This window comes from Eucalyptus grandis, chromosome 10 (genome assembly GCF_016545825.1).
Source record: "Eucalyptus grandis isolate ANBG69807.140 chromosome 10, ASM1654582v1, whole genome shotgun sequence".
NCBI classification, from domain to species: Eukaryota; Viridiplantae; Streptophyta; class Magnoliopsida; order Myrtales; family Myrtaceae; genus Eucalyptus; species Eucalyptus grandis.
In genome coordinates, this window is record NC_052621.1 from 32,228,726 (window position 1) to 32,253,602 (window position 24,877).

General features: G+C 43.1%; 3 pseudogenes; 1 reads left to right on the forward strand and 2 right to left on the reverse strand.

Annotated features, from left to right (window-relative positions):
- Positions 1–1,853: 1,853 nt before the first annotated feature.
- Positions 1,854–3,672, forward strand: LOC120288831 (annotated as a pseudogene).
- A 487-nt stretch (positions 3,673–4,159) lies between these two features.
- Positions 4,160–8,869, reverse strand: LOC104422862 (annotated as a pseudogene).
- Positions 8,870–14,505: 5,636 nt separating this feature from the next.
- LOC104422863 lies at positions 14,506–24,320 on the reverse strand (annotated as a pseudogene).
- Between the last annotated feature and the right edge of the window lie 557 nt (positions 24,321–24,877).

Below are 24,877 nucleotides of genomic sequence, written 5' to 3' on the forward strand. Positions count from 1 at the left end.
CAACCAGTTTCTGGGAAACCAAACCAGAATCTTCAGTTACTCAAATCCGCAAGCTAAGCAAATGGATTCAAAACCTCGCAAATTCGGAGCGATTCTGAAGAGATTGAGTTGGAGCAAACAGAATAGATTAGGTCTCGATTGACAAACCTGGTGAGCCACCGGACGAGGAGTGTCGCTCGGATCAAGCACGGGACAAACGGCGAACGAGAGTCGTCCGACTTGTTCATCTCTTTTCTTACTACTAATGGCGTGTTTGGACTTTGGGAGCTAGGGCTTCCAAAAAATTGTCCTCTCTTTTTGTCGGACTTTGTACGGTCATGGCATGATCTTGAACTTAGTGCAATCCAACGCCTCTTCCCAAAAAGAAAGCCGCTAGAGATGGAAATAGTTAACATGGTGATGTAATCATCACGGCTGCCCATGTGACACACTATCACCTTAGAGATTTTCGAGAAAAATTTATCAAAATGACTAAATTGGGAATATATTTTGGATGTAATGCAAATGCTAAAATTCAAAGCCCTTTAGAGGAATGCAAATTGCAAATGAACTTTGGATTCAAGTAATGTTTGGCAAAAAAAAAAAAAAAAAAAAATCGTAATGGGCTTTGACTATATTTTGCATTTTATTAAAACAAGCTCAAGCACTTTGTCGAAGCTAGCAAAGGGCTATGGCCACCGATGAGACAATCTGGCTCCGGCAACCGTCGATTGAGGTCAACCCTGGGCAATAGTCGCCCGGGTCACGAGAGACCCGAGCGAGGGTGACCTTGGGCGGCAGTCACATGAGGTTGCGTGACCCTCGTCGGCCCTTTACTAGCCACTTGCTGGCTCTTCGCTATCCTCTCTAGTCACCCTCGTGCAAAGAAGATGAATAGTTGTAAAGGGGCAAAACCAGAAAACTAAAGATTTCATTAATGTAGTTTTCGAAGGAAAAGAATATTTTAATCATCATTTCAATATTCTGCAAATACTATTTCAGAAAATCAGGTGAAAGTTGTATTGGGTTTTCAACATTCTCAATACTTGCATTTAGCCAAAAGCCCTTTCAAAATATTTGTCCCGACATTTCCTCAAAGGGCTTTAGAGACTAAAAACTCTTAAGAAAGTTGAATCAAACGCATCATAAATTGACAAAATTGATAAATTTAAGACTAAGTTGATATCTATATAATAAATTTAGTACTATTAGTATTGATGGGATTATTTTTCCTTGGTTGGTGTGCTATTTGAGCTTGCCTCCACTCATTTGATTAGATACATTTCTTGTTTGTCTGGTGTTTCGATTGCTTCTTCGGTGAGTGAAGATCTTCTTGATGTTGATGGATTATCTGCTCCTTATTATTTGGAATAATCATCTACCACACACACAATCATATTCATCATCATAATCAGTTTATGAAACTCACCTGAGCTTTCTTTCATCGACTCAAGTGAGTTCCAACAACAACTGCTGGTGAATTATATTCGTTCAAGTTTTAGCAAAAAAAAAAAAAGAATTAAATTCGTTCAAAAGATTTCTACGATGAAATTTAGGTTACTCAACTTGTTTAATCGATAATGAAGACATTTGGTGAAATTCAAGAACTCCCATATTATGTATCGGCTTTACTTTAAAATAATAAATAAAAGACTAAATTAGAAGAACATACAATAAATTAACATTGATTATCCTCATCATCCAATAAATTTCGTTGCTTCTCCAGGTCGCTTTTTATATTTTCTCTCCCCGTTGATTTTTCTTTATTTATAACAAGTTTTAGAGCAACTATTTTCTGCTAATTACGTAACCAACGCAGCTTTTTGTTTGGTCTAGGTCAAGCAGATTTGCTAGACCGCAAGGAACAAAATGTCATGGGCATGACCACCCAGCAAGACTTCTCTGACATGGATGTAATTGGCATTTCAGGTGTCACCCCAAACCTTACATATAATGATTTGTTCGCCTTTTGAAGTTACGAAGGTTGTAGCAGGGGCTTCGTAGCTACTTTCTTGTAAAGAATTTTTCAGCCAAGTCTTCTTCTTACGACTAGATCCGATGCATCACTTACCGCTATTTTCTTTTTCTTGGGGAATCGACTTTTTCTGGTCTCCTATTGATGAAGAGGTGATCTCATGCTCTTCAAGACTAAAGGAAAGGAATTTCTATGCTGATAAGAAGGCGGCAGCGACGGCGGCGGCAGTGGCAAACTGGATTGAGGGAAGGGGGAAGTCGGTGGTGCGCGAGGCGGTGATAAAGGAGAGGAGGTGGTGGAGAAAGTGTTGAAGACCAGCGTGGTGACACTCGTGGAGCTCAACATGCTTAAGAACTTGGCCAGGTCCGGCGGCAGCCGGCATGGTTGGTGGGTTCAACACCCACACTAGCAACATCATCTCGGCGATCTACATTGCCACAGGGCAAGGTGCCGCCCAAAATGTGGAGAGTTCACAGCACATCACCATGACGGAGGCCGTCAACCATGGCGGAGACCTTCATGCCTCTGTCACTATGCCCTTAATTGAAAAACAATTACACCTAAGAAAAGTACAATTTTGCAAATATATATATCGTCATTTGTCACGACTTTCCTAAAGGTTAATCAACAAAAGGAAAGGTAATAGATTGCAAAAGTCAAAGACTTAGCATGAGCTCTTCTTAAGCTCTTACTAATCGCAATTTTGGCATTTCAATTTAATCAATTTAACATGCAAGTTAATTTATTTATGAATTGTCACTAATATATTGGGTTGATTAGTAACCTAAGTAAGATGTGGGGGAACATGTTATTTTTTGCGAACTAAAAATTCATGGATATGAAAATTATGGGTGTGCAAAAAAGAACCGGGACCGCCCGGACCACCGAACCTGGGACCAGGCGCCGAATCAGTGGTTCTTAAGGGAACCGGTTCGGTTCCCGATTCCAATTTATGAGAACCGGTGGGTACTAGTCCGGTTCCCGGTTCTATGGGCGGATCCGCCCACCCGGACCGAATCGGTTATATTATAATAATATATTAATTTTTAATATTAAAAAAATTGAAATTAACAAATCTAAAATTTAGAGCTCCAATTACCATCTTGTCTCATTCGCTACTCTCATCCTCCATCTCATCTCTCTCAATTCAAAATCTCCCCAAGCTCCCTCTTCCTCTCCGATTCACCTCCGGATTTACTCATATCCCATTGAATCCTAGTCCGAACTTGGCAAAACAGTGAGTTAATTCTCTTTTCCTCTCTCGAACTTGAACTCTCTCCACATTGTCGCCACATTCGCATTCATTGTCACTATCATCCTCTTCATGTTGGGCTCGTCCCGCTTCTACCTCCCCTCTTCCTCCTCCCCCTCCTCAGGCTTCTCCCCGTCATCCTCATTTTCAGGGACAGACGAACTCTAGGTCTAAGAATGACTCATCGTCCCCATTGTCCTCCTCATTGTCGATCTCGAGGGAGGAGTGGGAGACGACGGAGGTGGTGGCCAAGATGGTGGTGGTGGCCGAGACGGAAGCGGAGCGAGGGTCGCAACTGGTTGAAGGCGAAAAGGGGAAGGCGTGGAGGTTGGACCAGTTCTATGGATCCACCCAAGAACCGAACTGGACTGGCGGTCCGGTTTCCGGGTGGAACCATGCAACTAGTGAGCGGTTTCCGGTTCCAATTTTTCAGAATCGGTTCTTAGTGGGCGATTCCCAATTCTAGGTCGGGAACAGCCCACCCGGACCATGCACACCCCTAATGGAGATTTGGTTATGCTAGATTAATCTAACTTCCTTTTGTTACTTTTCTCTTCATTTGCAAAATTATTTAGCAAATAGTCTTGGAAAAATTTAATATTTAACCACTAACATGCAATAGGTAATCATGCAAGTAGGTAATCAATAAATATAACACTCAATAAATCAAAAGTAGATAGTTTTATCTGAATTGATGTTGATGAACTGTCATTTCAATAACAATTTATGTCCTTCTAAATAAGTTAATAAGCTATTGAAAGTAAATTGTATCATCCGAGAATACATTCGAATACAAATATAGCTCGACATGATATCTTTCTATTAATTGTTCCACATAAATTCAAGTTAGAGCACGAGCGCAAGCAGACAGCTCAAGGCAAATCTTGCGAGGATACATCCAAAAGTAAACATTCATCGAGGGCATAAATCCACACTGAAATAAGTGTCGAATGATCGTTACACCAAAATATTTCAGTCAGATCTTTGATGGTCAAGTTGCTTATTTTTTGGTATAAGATGGTTACTATATACAGATTGTATTCCTAGTGATTTGCACTTGCTTTCAATCGGAGGGGCCTCGAAGCTTGAGGCTCGCGCCAGATGGTTAGTCGCTTTTGCCTTCCTGGGATCCGATTTCTTGTAGATAGTGTTCCGCATCGAGGGCTGCCATGCAACCTGCACCGAAGCAAAGCAGCAAAATCAGCAACAGCAGCATCAGAAGGGCATGCTTTCTCTTTTGTCCTCTGCATTGTAGCGAGGCAAAGCTTCATTTCGAGTCATTAGTCGACCTTTTGCGGCTTTTACATGACAGTGAATCTTTTGAAGCTCAGCAAAACCTCTTCAATATTGGAGAATGCTAGTTCACAAACAGGGTTGCAGTCGACCTTTTGCGGCTTTTACATGACAGTGAATCTTTTGAAGCTCAGCAAAACCTCTTCGATATTGGAGAATGCTAGTTCACAAACAGGGTTGCAGACACCCGCCATGGCGCAACTGCTCTTTCTGCTCACTCTTTTGCATACACCGGCCATGGCGCAACTGCTCTTTCTGCTCACTCTTATGCATCAGGACTCCCTAAGTACAGACTAATCACTGTCATCACTGAGCCACATAAGAGGTCCTAACCTTCATATGCAAAACTAATCTAGATTGCAGCTTGAGAAGAATATTTACTCTGACCGAAACGAATATCTCTAATTACCTTGAACACCTGAATTAAAATAATAATAAAAAAAATACTCTGTACTAAAACCCACTAGAACCCACCGACTATTTTCCATAAGGGAGGGACCAGATTAGTCCCTAAAACTTCGCATGATACACACACTATCCCGGGGATTTCTTCTTATCTTGGACAACTGTTCATGTACTTAAATTTCTTCTCTTGTAAATCCCACTTCGTACGCTTTTTGACAATCTCATTTTGTTTACTGGCAAAAGAAAATAACCCAAATCCTATCAAGCATCATTTGTTGCCCATAGTTCAAAAAATTGGCAGGAAGAATGTTCGAAACAGAATTCAAGCACGAGTATGATAGTACATCAGAGTTTATCGAATCGCAAACAAAATTGGCAAGTTATTGTCAAATTATGATGAGAAATGCTTGAAAAGCAAGGAGAAGCCAACTGTTTGCTTCTTAATTCTGTATTTATATGCCATGCACAAAGCTTGACAAAACTCGAGATGGGTGTCATATGTTCCGACCCTAGAGGGAGAATATCAAAGTCCTAGTCACAGAGTTTACATTTTTAGGAGGTAATGTTAGCCAAGTCCGTTGCCATAAACTTTAGCTTGTTCAGGGTTAAAGGCATCAATGATCACATATCACCATAACAGAGGATGTGATTTTCCAAGACAATATAATACGGTGTGGATAACAGGCAGGCCTATATTTCTTGTTAGAAGCTATCCATCTTTTCTTGCTAGCGTCTATTGAACTGGATTGAAAGGTCAGGACCAAATTTGTTTCCACAACAAATTTTATCATCTCTACGGCATGTGAGGCATCTAAAATTTGCAGTCAGTGACTAGCGAGACAATCTAAATAAACTTCTTCCAAACAGAAGGAAAAGTTGCTATTGGTGAGACCACTACTGTAGTCATAAGCTAGTAACTCATAATGTGCCTAACCTCAGGTGGCAAGTAGACCAACTTTCAAAGGAGAGAGAAGCCAAGCTTCATAAAGTAAACTGAAACACAAACTTGCAATGACTTAGAACCAACATATAAAGTTGATATTCCAAAATATGCACAACCTCGTGATGATAGGTGTCTCTCAGGTTAATTTTAGAATGTTGCAGGAAGAGAACTTATTTTCCCCATATTTATCAAGACGAATGTTTCAAGAAAGTGAATTCACCGAATGAACAGTGGTACTTAGAACATTTCTTTTCCATTCATGAAACTGAACACTGGCGATGCTTGACATGATTACTACTCTTACTTCACAAGTATACTGGTAAAACCATTTGAGACACGAACAATTCCCAAGCAGAACAGCTAAGCCACCGTCCACCCAAATATTCATGAGGATGGTGGAAGCAAAATTTCACCTTCATGGGTACCAGATCCTCAAAGGCTAAGGAATCTTTCCAAATTGCAATATTCAATTAGATATGTACAGTAAAAGAGTCAGGAAGAGGCAGAAAGGAGGAGAACTTGATATATTCCTCAACTGCAGAAAGTCATGAACCACCGGGTTGTCATGTCATGCTTCTATAAACAGGAAGTAAACTGAGGAATGCATCGTTTGATCTGCATTTTTCACTTTATGGAGCTTTCAACTTATTGCGGTTAACACTTAAGTAAAACAAACTTTATCCTTCTAGCTTCTAGCTTCTAGCTTCTGAAATGAAGCCAAGATATACCCTTTTGTACTGGGAGATATTCAACAACGACGCAAGAAAGTGTGACTAACCTGTCCCAGCGGCAGTAATACCCTGCCGATACTTCTTATCCTGAACCTCCCCGGCAGCGAAAACTCCTTGTACGCTCGTGTGCGTGGACCCAGGCTTCGTCACGACATAACCATCGGAATCAAGCTCCAACTGTCCGCCCAAAAACTTAGTAGCAGGTTCACGCCCTATGGCAATGAACAATCCAGAGACCTTCAGATCATAAACCTCTCCACTAACAACATTCTCGACCTTCAACCCTCCCAAAACCCCTCTCTCTCCTTCCCCATACGCCTCCACCACTACAGAATTCCACAAAACCTCAATATTAGGGCTACTCAGAGCCCTGTTTTGCATAATCTTCGAGGCCTTAAACGTGTCTCTCCTGTGAATGATGTAAACCTTGGATCCGTATTTGGTCAGATAGATTGCCTCCTCCATTGCCGAGTCACCGCCTCCAATCACCGCCAGTGGCTTGTTCCTGAATATCGGAGCAGCGCCGTCACACACGGCACACGCCGACATGCCACGTTTCCAGAAACCCTTTGGACCGTCGCCAGAGCCAGGGAAGCTGAGCCGCTTCACGAGGGCTCCCGTGGCAACAACCACAGCATCCGCGATCACAGTCCTCAAGTCGGTAAATACCTTGAAGGGACTGGCGGAGAAATCAACCTTGGTCACTGTCTCGGTGAAGATCTGTGTGCCAAACCGGAGTGCCTGGTTGCGGCAGCGGTCTATGAGCTCCCTGCCAAGGATCCCGTCGGGGAAGCCTGGGAAGTTCTCAATGGGAGGGGCGGTAGTGTACTGGCCACTGGGGCCGACGTCGTTGGCCATCCAGCCCTCGAAGAGGATTGGCTTGAGCTCGGCACGGGCAGCGTAGATGGCGGCAGTGTGGCCGGCAGGGCCGCTGCCGATGATGCAGAGGCGGGTCTTCATGGTCTGGAGGTCACCCATGGCGGTGGCCCAGGAGAAGGAGGAGGAGGAGGAGAGAGAAGCGGCGGTAGAGACATGGTGGCAAGGCCGATGAGGCCGCGAGCCTTATGAAGCAGAGAAACGAGCCTCTTAGGGGCAGGATCACATCTGAATCTGATTCGAGCCATAGAAAGATAGGCGAGTCGAATTTGTTCTCTGCTTTTGTCTCTGGTGGGAGGGTGGCGAAAGTTGATGATGATTCCAGACTGAAGAGACCAAGAGATGCTGAGCATTACCGTCCCCAATCTGTTAATGATTCATGTTCAAGGAGATGGAAGTTAAAAGCATCGATCGATACATGACGAAAACGGTAAATCATGAGGCTTCTGAGGATGCATGATACATGCATCGTCGTCAAGTTCACAACTTCCCGCCGCAGAAACTGCACGCATGCAAGAGCTTGAAAAGATATGGATGGTACAAGAAGACTCCTTGTCGTCTATGTCTGTCTCTTTTATCAAGTATATGTAATCCTAGAGTCGCGTCCAGCTATGGGATCAAAAGTAAATGAGATGCATAATCTTATAATTCGAGTTTGTAAGCATTTTTCTGCAAAATCTTTTACCCTTGCGAGTCCTTCGCCTCTTTCTCTATCACTCAACTCAGTCGGACTCACCTCTCGAATGCACAACACTGCCATTGTCGGCCTTCACACACTCTGGACGCCGTCGGTCATTCGTCACTTGCCTCTGCCTGTCTCGCATCTTCTCTCTCTCGCGGATGCTCTTTACTCGACCACCATCCTTCGCTACTTCAAGCTCCAAGAGCATGCGCTCATGATCCCGTAATTCGAGGCTGTTTGAGGTGGTTAATCCCATGATCACCTAGGACTAAGGCTGTGAGGTCTCAATGACAGCCGGCGTCACCGAGCATTGGACGATGCAAGTAGATACAGGGAAAGATAAAGGATAGTGAGAGATCAATTATCAGTTGCTATCAACTAACTGAAATCAATTGAAAGCCCGACAAAGGTACCTAGCGACTCGTGGAATAGTCCGGAGGCAATTGTGCTGAGCAGGAAGATCTGGCCACCCAAGCGATGGCTCTGGATTGGCATGCGTGATAAGCAGAAGCAACTTGTCGGTGAAATGACACCGATTGCCACGAGGATCGCGAGAGTGATTAGGGGGATATATTGCTATTGCTTTTGTGATGAATGGAATTTTCTAGTGTAGAATTTACACTTGCAGATAGTTGGGATTAGGTAAGAATCGATCAATTCCTGCATATAGATTTCCTTGAAATGGTTCCGGTGTGCCGAAGAAAATTTCACGCTCTCCAGTCATCAAGCACATACCAAAAGAAGATAGAACAGCATGAACGCTTGGGATATTTTTGTCATTCTACTTCATTAGGTGCGGATGGAGCCAAAAAAGAGCTGCGGAATTGGCATGGCCCAAAGGGAAAAATAACATGGGAACTCCGTACGGTATAGAGCTTAACAACACGATGAGAATGGTTGCACCTGTCGAGTTTCTTTCAACCAACTGGCTGTTGGGCAAAAGCTTCTATCTCATGGCATGTTCTGCAATTCCTTGGATGCGAATGCCAAAAAAACCAGTTCACAGGTATCCGGTTCCATTCTCTAGCCACCCTATGATCCTTGAACGATGTGCCTGTACAAAGCTCACACTTACATATGAGATTACAGTATACTAAATTAAATTGGACCGGTTGCAGCAATTTTCACGTTGTGCTTTTATCATATAAAGAGCGCTTATGAGACTAAACTCGAGTGACTCATCCGTTCATATGCTTTTATAGAAAAACGGGTCACATGTGTTTGGCCGGTGATGATAGTTTTGAAGAGAATAAGATTCTGTCTTAAGGCCAGCAGACGGGATTAGGGATAATGTATCCGGATGTTGTCTTCTATGCATGATGAAAGGTGCGAGTCCTTGTCGTTTCTCATCCAATAGATGCTTCATTTTGTTCTCCCGTGGATTTTTCTTTTTTGTGATATCACCGTAAGCAAACCACCTAGCATCGCAAATCCGAGGGTCTCTCTAGTATTGACGTTACATGGTCACAGGCCGTGGTAATGGTATCCCACACCCCTCATAAGTCAGTGTGAAAAGCACCATAGCCTATGATTCACGAATTAATCAGCAATTAACAGTTTGATCCGAATCATTAACTGTCATGAGATACACATCCCCTCGTTAAAAATCCAAAAAGGCGAGCATCAACATGGAAAAATAAGAGAACTTTTATAAAGCTGGGGACATGATTGTGTCTTGTCCTGAAACCTCACCTTAAAAAATGTCATATTTATTCTACCCTCTTCATATCTCAACCCCTTTTTGGATCCTAAATTAGTAAAGTAATGGCGATTGTTTCTGGTTAAAAAGTACACAACTTTAGAATCTTCAATTTCCGCCTACCGAGGACCTTCCCAAGATTGCCACCCCCAAATGACCAATCAAATCCCCACCTTCATAGTTCAATAAAAAAAGAGAAAGAGTAAAGTTCAAAAAACCCACAATTCAAAATATATATATATATATAATTACTTGATTGATGATGGTGCAGAAAATTCGCGGCATCTAGAAACCGAGGATAGATTTACATAGGCAGAACAGAAGAAGAAGGAAAGAAAAAAATGGATTCTTGAAAATTTACTAAAATCCTCACTCTCATCCGACAATAACAAGAAGGCCATAGATTTGATTTAGAGAGGCTGAAATCTTCTTGATGAACTCAAGGCAGCCTGCGATGGCCTCGAGTAGAACAAGTTCAACCGAGAATAACACTGCGACTTAGAACCATAATCGACTCCACCCAACTCGGCTTTAACGTGTACATCCACCGGGTTTCTTTTGCTGCGGTTGCTGGAGCTTCTCTTGAAGCTGCCTCTGCTCCGGCTTTACTGTGTTAAAAAAATTTGGATGCGTGCGCTGTGGAAGTATGATTTTGATATTTATGATAGTTTTTCATTAATGATGTTGTTTGCAAGTGTATGATATAATTTGTAGTTGATGGACAATGAATAAATTAGGATAATTGAAGAACAAAGAATATGGGATATAATCTATCTAATTGATGAAAATGGATAGTACAAGATATTTTGATATAATGGAGGAGTATTTCATAACATAGAAACCATCTTAACTCTACTCCTCCACACACGGTGGAGGCCTAAACCTCACACCTTAAATGATGAACTACAAGACTATTTACTGCCTTAAAAGATTCTAGACTTCTCTTGAATGCTAGACTTCTCTAGACTTCTCTTACATGCTGGAAATTTTCAGTCACAATTTTTTAACCATCCAAAACTTCATCTAGAGAATTCTACATTGTAGTTTAGCAAATCTTGAAAATTCTAGAAAATGGATCATCATTTCCAACATACTGATATATATACACATGTATGTCATGAATTTTTGCCCCGACGATCTTAATGGAAACTTGGCAAACCTGTTTGTTACCCGAGAAGATATTCTGCCGCACCCTGTATCCTCTCTGTTTTGCCTTTTGGAAGGAAAAAAAGCAACCCATGTGAACTCATTACTTGGAGAAACCGATCATACACTAATGCGAAACTCAGGCTCGATAAAGAAAACACCTTTGAATAAAATATTGATGCCAAAGTTTTCTTCCGAGACGGATTGGAAGAGGCAAAGTCAACTTCAAAGCTCAAACGCTCACATCCTTGTATGGATATGAAGACGTTCTGTCGGAGAAACTGAATTCTTTGATGGGAGAGAGTTCGTGCTTTGGCGTGATACCAAATAGATAGACGCCTGTTCAATTCACATCTTTCGCTGCATGGATCAGTTATTTTACTTAATTTGCCGGTTATGCACGATGATGGGGTTTTAGGGGATGAAAAGTAAATGGTCATCAGCGTGTTAGTAGTAGTGCATTTTCTGCTAAAACAGCATTCTTCTCGTTCACAAAACTCCTAGCAGCGTCTCGAGTCATTTCGAGTTTCTCACAGAAGTTCTCTTCTTTTTGCCATCTCGAATGGACTTGCGACTTTTTTCAACCCAAAAAATGACTGGACTGGAAGTCATCTGATCCTGATGAAGCGCCCATCCAAGGATGCTTTAGTGCTTTACGATAATTGAAGAATCGTGCGAACCATAATGGGGATGACCACATAAATAAATGGGGCCATGGATAATAATAAATGTGGACATGGAAACACTCAAACATATGAGCAATTCTAACTATGATTCGCCCATTGTTAGGTACCAATGATCGGACTAAACCGCGTAAATCATTGGTGCGGGGTCCTTTATTATTCCTCATTTATTTTCCTAGCGATTTCGCATTAATTTGATTTGCAAGGTCCCCGTCAGCTTCCGCTTCCGTTGATTTTCAGTTGAGTTTGCAACTGGACAATATCCATATTTGTAAAATAGCCTAATTCCAAACGTGATTGCGTGCTTGAGGTTAGTCTAGGCCAAAACAAACCACCTCCACTCAATTAGCAAAATTTCAGGTGAGTTGACAAAGGTTTCTCACTTAAGCTTTTTTTGTTCTAAACGCGTTTGTCCCTTGAACCGTCAGCCCCATCTTGAACAAAAAAGAGTTGCAAAATTGCCGGCATAGCGAAACGAGTTCAGGATTGCTTTAGCACCAAGGCAAGTTAGTTTACCTATAAATAATGACCATTGCTCAGTTCAGATATGTTGCACAAGAACCCCCAATAATATCGTGGCTTTCCATTTTACTTGTTTCGTTTGGAAGTGTTATCTTGTGATACCTTCACACGATGGTGTTTCAAGCTCCGTTCAATTCGTGAAGGGCTCTCATGGTCTTTCTATGAGAAGACCTGTCTAGAGGCTGATTCTCAGCCCGCATAGTAACATTTCTATTTCTCTCGATTTCTGTTTTTTCTCCGAAAAAAAAAAAAAAGAACGGAAATCTATTTGGTAACGCTAACTTATTTTTTTATTCCCAGAATAGAAAAGTGGTTAGGAATAGATTTGGAATAGAAACAATAAATAAATAAAAAGTAGTTTCTTGTTCCCAAGAACAATTTCTAGAAATAAGCTTTTTTTTTTTTTCTTTTCTATTTTTCTTTCGTTCTTTTTCCTTGTTGCGACCACCGTTGGCCACCTCCCGCTACTCCGCAGCCACCATTGGCAGCCGACCGTCGACGACTACCGCGCAGCTGACCCTCCCGTAGCCCACCGACCACCGCCCATAGCTCACCGGCCAACGATGGCCACCATTTGCCAACAGCCTGCCATCGCTAACTGCTGCACAACCGCCGCCTGTCACCACACAATCGCCGATTGTTGCTGCCAAACGTCGTCGCAGGACCGCCGCCCACAGCTCATCGCCACCGCCTCTCGCAGCAGGTGGGCTATGGGGGCGGTCGTGCGGCGGTGGTTGGCGGCGACGGTCGGTGGTCGTGCGGCGGTCGTGCGACGGTCGTCGGCGGCGGGCCGTGCGGCGGCCGTGCGGCGGTCGGCGATGGGTCGTGCGGCCACAAGCGGTGATCGGCATTTCGTGAGTAAGAAAAAAAACAAATAAATATATAAATTTTTACCAAATGCATTTCTATTATTTTTCTATTTCAAGAATAACAATTTTGTATAATTATCAAACACCTTATTTTACTCAAAAATTGTTCCCGAAGTAGAAATAAAAAAAAAAAAAAAAAAAAAAAAAACTATTACTGAAAAGAAATAGTTTCCGAAATAGAAACGTTGCCATTAGCATCCTACGTCTCCATTTCCACGACTGCTGCAGGTTGCTAATGATTTAAATTTACATCGGTTCACGCTCGTTTTTTACATGCGATGACTGATGCAGGGATGCAATGCTTCGGTGTTGCTGGATGGATCAGCGAGTGAACCGAGCGAGCAGGACACCCCACCAAATCGAAACTTGAGATGCACAGCGCTCCAAATCATGACCTGTGCGACCTCGTGGAGAAGAAATGTGGTCGGGTAGTCTCTTGTGCTGACATCACCACCATCGCCGCTCACGATTCCATTTTCTTGGTAAACCCCCTTCAGCCTGTTTTGATTATAAGCTTTATGTTCTTTCAAGTTGGATTTCTTTATCGGGGATTAATTGTAAATAATGTGAGCATGCATAATATACCGTGTGCAGTCGGGCAGACCTGAGTATGACGTGCCATTGGGAAGGCGGGACGGACTCGCTTTTGCGTCTGTAAACAAGACCACAGAGAATTTACCTTCACCAACTCAGAGCGCTAGCCAAATTCTCGCTGCCCTAGCCAAGAAAAGCTTCGACACCACCGTCGAGCTTGGGCACTGCGGCAGTTTCACCAACCGGCTCTACCCGACCCCAGACCCCACCATGGAGAAAAGCTTCGCCCGTGCATGTGCCCCACTACAAACTCCACGAACACCACAGTCCTGGACATCCAATCGCCCAACTGGTTCACGTCGGACCAAGATCAATATGAGGACCCCACAACGAGGGACATCGTTACTAGCTTTGCCAAGGACCTGGAATTGTTCTTCGAGAGGTTTGTTCTCGCTATGACCAAGATGGGGCAGCTTGGCCTGTTGACTGGGACGAAAGGAGAAAGCCCGCTGCTCGGTCAGGAATTCCTAGAAATGCTTTTTCCTGATGACCCCAAATATTTATGTCCTTCTAAATAATTTAAGAAGCTATTGAAAGTAGACTGTATCGTCCGAGAATACATTCGAATACAAATATACCTCCACATGATATCTTTCTATTAATTGTTCCACATTTATTCAAATTATGGGCACGAGCGCAAGCAGACAGGTCAAGGCAAATCTTGCAAGGATACATCCAAAAGTAAACATTATGGAGTGAATCTACACGGAAACATGTTTCGAATGATCGTTAAACCAAAATATTTCAGTCAGATCTTTGACGATCAAGTTTCTTATTTTTCGATTCATATTGTATTCCTAGTGATTTGCACTTGCTTTTAATCTGGGGGGCTTGAAGCTCGAGGCTCGTGCCAGGGTCAGTTGCTTTTGCCTTCTTGGGATCCGATTTCTTGCAGATAGTGTTCCGCATCAAGGGCTGTCATGCAACCTGCACCGAAGCAAAGCAGCAGTATCAGGAGGGCGCGCATTCTCTCTCGTCCTCTACATTGTAGCGAGGCGAAGCTTCATTTCATGGCAACGTTGTTGTTTCTCCGAATTTCTGTTCTTTTGTTCTCAAAAATAAAAAAATAACAGAAATTCGTTTGGTAACGCCAACTTATTTTTCTATTTCCTAGAACAAAAAAAGTAGCTAGGAATAGATTTGAAACAGAAACAAGAAACAAAAAAATTCCCATGAACAATTTATAGAAGTTAGTCCATTTTTTTTCTTTGTTCTTCTTCATTGCCGTCGCTTGACCGCGTGATCGTCATCATTGCCGCCGCCCGACCACCATTGCTGCAACCCCGACCGCCGGCGATAACAATCGACCGCCGCACGACAGCCGCATGACTACCGCACAACAGTCACACGACCGCCGCACGACAACTGCCCAATCGCCGCACGATCGTCGCCCGCCGGACGGTTAGTGGGCTATGGGCGCCGGTCGGTGACGACGGTCGGCGGTCGATGGTCAGTAGCAACAAGCGACGGTCGTGTGGCAACTAACGGCAGTTGGCGATCCGTAAGCAAGGAGAAAACGAATAAATACAAAAATTTATAAATCGTACCAAATGCATTTTTATTCTTCTTCTATTTGAAAATTAGAAATTTTGTATCGTTATCAAACACATTATTTTACTCAAAAATTGTTCCGCGGAGTAGAAATAGAAAAAAACTATTTCTAGAAAAAAAAAAACTGTTCCCCGGAATAGAAACGTTGCCATACGCATCCTTAATCAACCTTTTGTGTCTTTAACATGACAGTGAACCTTTTGAAACTCGGCAAACCTCTTTGATATCGAAGAATGCCAGCTCACAAACAGGGTTGCAGGCACCTGCCATGGTGCAACCACTCTCTCTGCTCACTCTTACGCATCAAGACTCCCTAAGTACAGAATAATCACTATCATCACTGAGCCACCTAGGATGTCCCACCCTTCATATGCAACACCAATCTAGACAGGAGATCTGTTGGAAATTGTGATCCATTTTTTAAAAATCTAGAACACACTAGACTATACATGCTTAAGAATTAAGTATGCTTAATGGAGAAGAAATGAGTCGGCAACATTTCACGTGCATGCAAGAAAAGCCAAGTCTTGAAGACTCTCAAATGATGAAGAAGCTTCTGGTACTACGTTGACAGCAAAACTACGTGAGCAGCAAGAAGTCAAGCAAATAAGAGGTAAACTAAAGTCAACAAAAGTGGTGGGCAGCCGCAACAATAGAAAATTGGAGTATAAGGAAAAAGGAACGAGAAGCTCGGAAGAAAGAAGAAAAGAAAAGCAAAGTCCAACTTGGACTTTGACTAGAAGAAAAAAGCCACAACAAGCAGAAGCTAAGGAATGCAAGCTGAAATTTTATATTATTTTATTGTACACAAAGTTGGTAGATATGGTGGTGATTCACGCCTATAAATAGGCTTGAATGTTGATCATTTGTGTGTGTGAGTGGAAAACCCTCCATCTTATGCGTGGGATGAATCCTCCACCGTGAGAGAGGTTTAGACCTCCACCAATCTCCATCAAACTATTTTGTTCAATTAATCTAACTATGTTCCTCCATATCCATATTCTTTATTCTTGAACTATCCTACCTTGTCCCTGTACATCCTCTACAAAATATACCATACACTTACATATATCACTAATCAAAAACTATAACTAATATCAAAAATCTATGTCATGAATTTTTGCCCCGACAATGTTAATAGAAACTTGGCAACCTGTTTGTTACCCGTGAAGATATTCTGCTGCACCCTGTATCCTCTCTGTTTTGCCTTTTGGAAGGAAAAAAAGCAATCCATGTGAACTCATTACTTGGAGAAACCGATCATACACTAATGGGAAACTCAGGCTCGATAAAGAAAACACCTTTGAATAAAATATTGATGCCAAAATTTTCTTCCGAGACGGGTTGGAAGAGGCAAAGTCAACTTCAAAGCTCAAACGCTCACATCCTTGTATGGATATGAAGACGTTCTGTCGGAGAAACTGAATTCTTTGATAGGAGAGAGATCGTGCTTTGGCGTGATACCAAATAGATAGACGCCTGTTCAATTCACATCTTTCGCTGCATGGATCAGTTATTTTACTTAATTTGCCGGTTATGCACGATGATGGGGTTTTAGGGGATGAAAAGTAAATGGTCATCAGCGTGTTAGTAGTAGTGCATTTTCTGCTAAAACAGCATTCTTCTCGTTCACAAAACTCCTAGCAGCGTCTCGAGTTTCTCACAGAAGCTCTCTTCTTTTTGCCATCTCGAATGGACTTGCGACTTTTTTCAACCCAAAAAATGACTGGACTGGAAGCCATCTGATCCTGATGAATCGCCCATCAAGGATGCTTTAGTGCTTTACGATAATTGAAGAATCGTGCGAACCATAATGGGGATGACCACATAAATAAATGGGGCCATGGATAATAATAAATGTGGACATGGGAAACACTCAAACATATGAGCAATTCTAATTATGATTCGCCCATTGTTAGGTACCAATGATCGGACTAAACCGCGTAAATCATTGGTGCGGGGTCCTTTATTATTCCTCATTTATTTTCCTAGCGATTTCGCATTAATTTGATTTGCAAGGTCCCCGTCAGCTTCCCCTTCCGTTGATTTTCAGTTGAGTTTGCAACTGGACAATATCCATATTTGTAAAATAGCCTAATTCCAAACGTGATTGCGTGCTTGAGGTTAGTCTAGGCCAAAACAAACCACCTCTACTCAATTAGCAAAATTTCAGGTGAGTTGACAAAGGTTTCTCACTTAAGCTTTTTTTGTTCTAAACGCGTTTGTCCCTTGAACCGTCACCCCATCTTGAACAAAAAAGAGTTGCAAAATTGCCGGCATAGCGAAACGAGTTCAGGATTGCTTTAGCACCAAGGCAAGTTAGTTTACCTATAAATAATGACCATTGCTCAGTTCAGATATGTTGCACAAGAACCCCCAATAATTTCCTGGCTTTCCATTTTACTTGTTTCGTATGGATGTGTTATCTTGTGATACCTTCACACGTTGGTGTTTCAAGCTCCGTTCAACTCGTGAAGGGTCTCTCATGGTCTTTCTATGAGAAGACCTACCTAGAGGCTGAGTCCATCATCAGAGAAATACGGGCCTACATAGTAACATTTTTGTTTCTCTCGATTTCTGTTTTTTTCTCCGAATAAAAAAAAAAAAAAAACCGGAAATCTATTTGGTAACGCTAACTTATTTTTCTATTCCCCTAATAGAAAAGTCGGTAGGAATAGATTTGGAATAGAAAAAAAATAAATAAATAAAAAGTAGCTTCTTATTCCCGGAAACAATTTTTAGAAATAAGTTTTTTTTTATTTTCTATTTTTCTTTCGTTCTTCTTCCTTGTTGCGGCCACCGTTGCCCACCTCTTGCTGCCTGCAGCCACCGTTGGCAGCCGACCGTCGACGACTACCGGCGACGCTTGTCGCCGCCCGTAGCCCACCGGCCGCCGCCCACAACTCACCGGCCGACGATGGCCACCATCCACCGACAGCCTACCATCGCTAACTGTTGCACAACCGTCGCCTATCGCCACACAATCACCGACCGTTGCTGCCGAACGCCATTGCAGACCGTTGCCCACAGCTCATCAGCCCACCCCCTCTCGCAGCGGGTGGGCTATGAGGGGCGTCGTGCGGCGGTGGTTGGCGGCGACGGTCGGTGGTCGGGCGGGCGGTCGTGGCGACGGTCGTGCGGCGGCCGTGCGGCGGTCGTGCGGCAGTCGTGCGCCGCAAGCGGTGATCGGCATTTCGTGAGTAAGAAAAAAAAAATAAGTACAAAAATTTATAAATATTTACCAAATGCATTTCTATTATTTTTCTATTTCAAAAATAACAATTTTGTATAATTATCAAACACCTTATTTTACTCAAAAATTGTTCTAAGTAGAAATAAATAAAAAAAAAAAACTATTACTGAAAAGAAATAGTTTCCCGAAATAGAAACGTTGCCATTAGCATCGTACGTCTCCATTTCCACGACTGCTGCAGGTTGCTAATGATTTAAATTTACATTGGTTCACGCTCGTTTTTTACATGCGATGACTGATGCAGGGATGCAATGCTTTGGTGTTGCTGGATGGATCAACGAGTGAACCGAGCGAGCAGGACACCCCACCGAATCGAAACTTGAGATGCACAGCGCTCCAAATCATGACCTGTGCGACCTCGTGGAGAAGAAATGTGGTCGGGTAGTCTCTTGTGCTGACATCGCCACCATCGCCGCTCACGATTCCATTTTCTTGGTAAAGTTGGATTTCTTTATCGGGGATTAATTGTAAATAATGTGACCATGCATAATATACTGTGTGCAGTCGGGCAGACCTGAGTATGACGTGCCATTGGGAAGGCGTGACGAACTCGCTTCCGCGTCTGTAAACGAGACCACAAAGAATTTACCTTCACCAGCTCAGAGCGCCAGCCAAATTCTCGCTGCCCTAGCCAAGAAAAGCTTCGACGCCACCAATGTAGTGACACTCTCTGGAGCCCACACCATCGGGCTTGGGCACTGTGGTAGCTTCACCGACCGGCTCTACCCGACCCCAGACCCCGCCATGGAGAAAAGTTTCGCCCGTGCATGTGCCCCACTACAAACTCCACGAACACCACAGTCCTGGACATCCAATCGCCCAACCGATTCGACAACAGGTACTTTGTCAATTTGGTGAACTGGCCTGTTCACGTCGGACCAAGATCAATATGAGGACCCCACAACGAGGGACATCGTTACTAGCTTCGCCAAGGACCTGGAATTGTTCTTCGAGAGGTTTGTTCTCGCTATGACCAAGATGGGGCAGCTTGGCCTGTTGACTGGGACGAAAGGAGAAATCCAAGCCCGCTGCTCGGCCAGGAATTCCTAGAAACGCTTTTTCCTGATGACCCCGAATATTTATGTCCTTCTAAATAATTTAAGAAGCTATTGAAAGTAGACTGTATCATCCGAGAATACATTTGAATACAAATATAGCTCCACATGATATCTTTCTATTAATTGTTCCACATTTATTCAAATTATGGGCATTAGCGCAAGCAAACAGGTCAAGGCAAATCTTGCAAGGATACATCCAAAAGTAAACATTAGGGAGTGAATCTATACGGAAACATGTTTTGAATGATCGTCAGATCTTTGACGATCAAGTTGCTTATTTTTCGATTCATATTGTATTCCTAGTGATTTGCACTTGGTTTTAATTTAGGGGGCTTGAAGCTCGAGGCTCGCGCCAGGGTCAGTTGCTTTTGCCTTCCTGGGATCCGATTTCTTGCAGATAGTGTTCTGCATCAAGGGCTGTCGTGCAACCTCCACCGAAGCAAAGCAGCAGTATCAGGAGGGCGCGCATTCTCTCTCGTCCTCTACATTGTAGCGAGGCGAAGCTTCATTTCATGGCAACGTTGTTGTTTCTCCTAATTTCTATTCTTTTGTTCTCCGAAAAAAAAAAATAACAGAAACGCCAACTTATTTTTCTATTTCCTAGAATAAAAAAGTAGCTGAGGAATAGATTTGAAACAGAAACAAGAAACAAAAAAATTCCCATGAACAATTTATAGAAATTAGTCCATTTTTTTTCTTTTGTTCTTCTTCATTGCTATCGCCTGACCGCCGTTGATCGTCATCATTGCCGCAACCCTTGACCACTAGCGATAACAACCGACTGCCGCACAACGGCCGACTACCGCACAACAGTCGCACAACCGCTGCACGATAGCTGCCCAATCGCCGCACGATCGCCGCCCGCTGGACGATTAGTGGGCTATGGGCGCCGGTCGGTGACAACAGTTGGCGGTCGATGGTCGTAGCAACAAGCAACGGTCGTGTGGCGGCCGACGGTAGTTGGCGATCCGTGAGTAAGAAGAAAAAACGAATAAATACAAAAATTTATAAATCGTACCAAATGCATTTTTATTCTTTTTCTATTTGAAAATTAGAAATTTTGTATCGTTATCAAATACATTATTTTACTCAAAAATTGTTCCGCGGAGTAAAAATAGAAAAAACTATTTCTAGAAAAAAAAAACTGTTTCCCGGAATAGAAACGTTGCCATACGCATCCTTAGTCAACCTTTTGTGTCTTTAACATGACAGTGAACCTTTTGAAACTCGGCAAACCTCTTTGATATCGGAGAATGCCAGCTCACAAACAGGGTTGCAGGCACCTGCCATGGTGCAACTACTCTCTCTGCTCACTCTCACGCATCAGGACTCCCTAAGTACAGACTAATCATTGTCATCATTGAGCCACCTAGGATGTCCCACCCTTCATATGCAACACCAATCTAGACAGGAGATCTGTTGGAAATTATGATCCATTTTTGAAAGATCTAGAACACACTAGACTATACATGCTTAAGAATTAAGTATGCTTAATGGAGAAGAAATGAGTCGGCAACATTTCACGTGCATGCAAGAAAAGCCAAGTCTTGAAGACTCTCAAGTGATGAAGAAGCTTCTGGTACTACGTGGACAGCAAAGCTACGTGGGCAGCAAGAAGTCAAGCAAATAAGAAGTAAACTAAAGTCAACAAAAGTGGTGGGCAGCCGCAACAATAGAAAATTGGAGTATAAGGAAGAAGGAACGAGAAGCTCGGAAGAAAGAAGAAAAGAAAAGCAAAGTCCAACTTGGACTTTGACTAGAAGAAAAGAACCGCAACAAGCAGAAGCTAAGGAATGCAAGCTGAAATTTTCTATTATTTTATTGTACTCAAAGTCGGTAGATATGGCGGTGATTCACGCCTATAAATAGGCTTGAATGTTGATCATTTGTGTGTGTGAGGGAAAAACCCTCCACCTTGTATGTGGGGTGAATCCTCCACCGTGAGAGGTGTAGACCTCCATCAATCTCCATCAAACTATTTTGTTCAATTAACGAAACTATTTTCCTCCATATCTATATTCTTTATTCTTGAACTATCCTACTTGTCCCTTGTACATCCTCTACAAAATATACCATATACTTGCACATATCACTAACCAAAAACTATAACTAATACCGGATAAGTACACTAATGGTGCCATAAGTTGTGTACGGTGCTAACTTTGGTGCCAAAAGTTTTCCGTCTTCCTTAACAAAACCATGCTTCTGCACGCACACATAAAAAAAAAAATAGCTGTACTGAAACCCACTAGAACCCGCAAAGCTATTTTCCATAAGGGAGGAACCAAATCAGTCCCTAAAACTTCACATGATATACACACGCAAACTCCACGATTTCTTCTCATCCTGGACAACTGTTCTTGTACTTAAATTTCTTCTCTTGTAAATCCCGCTTCGTATGCTTTCGACAATCTCATTTTGTTTACTGGCAATAGAAAATTAACCAAATCCTATCAAGCATCATTTGTTGCCCATAGTTCAAAAAATTGATAGGAAGAATGTTAGAAACAGAATTCAAGCACGAGTATGATGGTACACTAGAGCTTATTGAATGGCGAACAAAATTGGCAAGTTATTGTCAAATTATGATGAGAAATGCTTGAAAAGTAAGGAGAAGCCAACTGTTTGTTTCTTAATTCTGTATTTATATGCCATGCACAAAGCTTGACAAAACTCAAGATGGGAGTCATACGTTCCGACCCTAGAGGGTGAATATCAAAGTCCTAGTCACAGAGTTTACACTTTTAAGAGGTAATGTTAGCCAAGTCTGTTGCCATAAACTTTGACTTGCTCAAGGTTTAAAGGCATCAATGATCACATATCACCATAACAGAAGATGTGACCTTCCAAGATAATATAATCTCTTGTGGATAACAAGCAGGCCTATACTTCAGGTGGCAATCAGACCAACTTTCAAAGGAGAGAGAAACCAAGCTTCATAAAGTAAACTGAAACACAAACTTGCAATGACTTAGAACCAAGTGATGTTCCAAAATATGCACGACCTCGTGATGATAGGTGTCTCTCAGGTTAATTTTAGAATGTTGCAGGAAGAGAACATATTTTCCCCATATTTATCAAGACGAATGTTTTAAGAAAGTGAATTCACCAAATGAACAATGGTACTTAGAACATTTCTTTTCCATTCATGAAACTGGACACTGGCGATCCTTGACATGATTACTACTCTTACTTCACAAGTATACTGGTAAAACCATTTGAGACACGAGAACAAGTCCCAAGCAGAACAGCTAAGCCACGGTCCACCCAAATATTCATGAGGATGGTGGAAGCGAAATTTCACTGTCATGGGTACCAGATCCTCAAAGGCTGAGGAATCTTTCCACAATGCAATATTCAATTAGATATGTACAGTAAAAGAGTCAGCAAGAGGCAGAAAGGAGGAGAACTTGATATATTCCTCAACTGCAGAAAGTCATGAGTCACCGGGTTTGTCATGTCATGCTTCTATAAACAGGAAGTAAACTGAGGAATGCATCGTCTGATCTCTCTGGCATTTTTCACTTCGTAGAGCTTTCAACTTATTGCAGTTAACACTTAAGTAAAGCAAACTATATCCTTCTGGCTTCTGAAATGAAGCTAAGATATACCCCTTTGTACTGGGAGATATTCAACAACGACGCAAGAAAGTGTGACTAACCTGTCCCAGCGGCAGTAATACCCTGCCGATACTTCCTATCCTGAACCTCCCCGGCAGCGAAAACTCCTTGTACGCTCGTGTGCGTGGAATCAGGCTTCGTCACAACATAACCATCGGAATCAAGCTCCAACTGTCCGCTCAAAAACTTAGTAGCAGGTTCACGCCCTATGGCAATGAACAATCCAGAGACCTTCAGATCAGAAACCTCTCCACTAACAACATTCTCGACCTTCAACCCTCCCAAAACCCCTCTCTCTCCTTCCTCATACGCCTCCACCGCTACAGAGTTCCACAAAACCTCTAACTTAGGGTTGCTTAGAGCCCTGTTTTACATAATCTTCGAGGCCTTAAACGTGTCTCTCCTGTGAATGATGTAAACCTTGGATCCGTATTTGGTCAGATAGATAGAATCCTCCATCGCCGAGTCACCGCCTCCGATCACCGCCAGCAGCTTGTTCCTGAATATCGGAGCGGCGCCATCACACACAGCGCATGCCGACATGCCACGTTTCCAGAAACCATTTGGACTGTCGCCAGAGCCAGGGAAGCTGAGCCGCTTCACGAGGGCTCCCGTGGCAACAACCACGGCATCCGCGATCACAGTCCTCAAGTCGCTAAAGACCTTGAAGGGACTGGCGGAGAGGGACTGGCGGAGAAATCAACCTTGGTCACTGTCTCGGTGAAGATCTGTGTGCCAAACCGGAGCGCCTGGTTGCGGCAGCGGTCTATGAGCTCCCTGCCAAGGATCCCCTCGGGGAAGCCTGGAAAGTTCTCAATGGGAGGGGCAGTAGTGTACTGGCCGCCGGGGCCAATGTCGTTGGCCATCCAGCCCTCGAAGAGGATCAGCTTGAGCTCGGCACGGGCAGCATAGATGGCGGCGGTGTGGCCAGCAGGGCCGCTGCCGATGATGCAGAGGCGGGTCTTCATGGTCTGGAGGTCACCCATGGCGGTGGCCCAGGAGAAGGAAAAGGAGGAGAGAGAAGCGGCGGTGGAGACATGGTGGCAAGGCCGATGAGGCCGTGACCCTTATGAAGCAGAGAAACGAGCCTCTTAGGGGCAGGATCACATCTGAATCTGATTCGAGCCATAGAAAGATAGGCGAGTCGAATTTGTTCTCTGCTTTTGTCTCTGGTGGGAGGGTGGCGAAAGTTGATGATTCCAGACTGAAGAGACCAAGAGATGCCGAGCATTACTGTCCCCAATCTGTTAATGATTCATGTTCAAGGAGATGGAAGTTAAAAGCACCGATTGATACATGACGAAAACGGTAAATCACGAGGCTTTCTGAGGATGCATGATACATGCATCGTCGTCAAGTTCACAACTTCCCGCCGCAGAAACTGCACGTATGCAAGAGCTTGAAAAGATATGGATGGTACAAGAAGACTCCTTGTCGTCTATGTCTGTCTCTTTTATCAAGTATATGTAATCCTAGAGTCGCGTCCAGCTATGGGATCAAAAGTAAATGAGATGCATAATCTTATAATTCGAGTTTGCAAGCATTTTTCTGCAAAACCTTTTACCCTTGCGAGTCCTTTGCCTCTTTCTCTATCACTCAACTCAGTCGGACTCACCTCTCGAATGCACAACACTGCCATTGTCGGCCTTCACACACTCTGGACGCCGTCGGTCATTCGTCACTTGCCTCTGCCTGTCTCGCATCTTCTCTCTCTCGGATGCTCTTTACCCTCAACCACCATCCTTC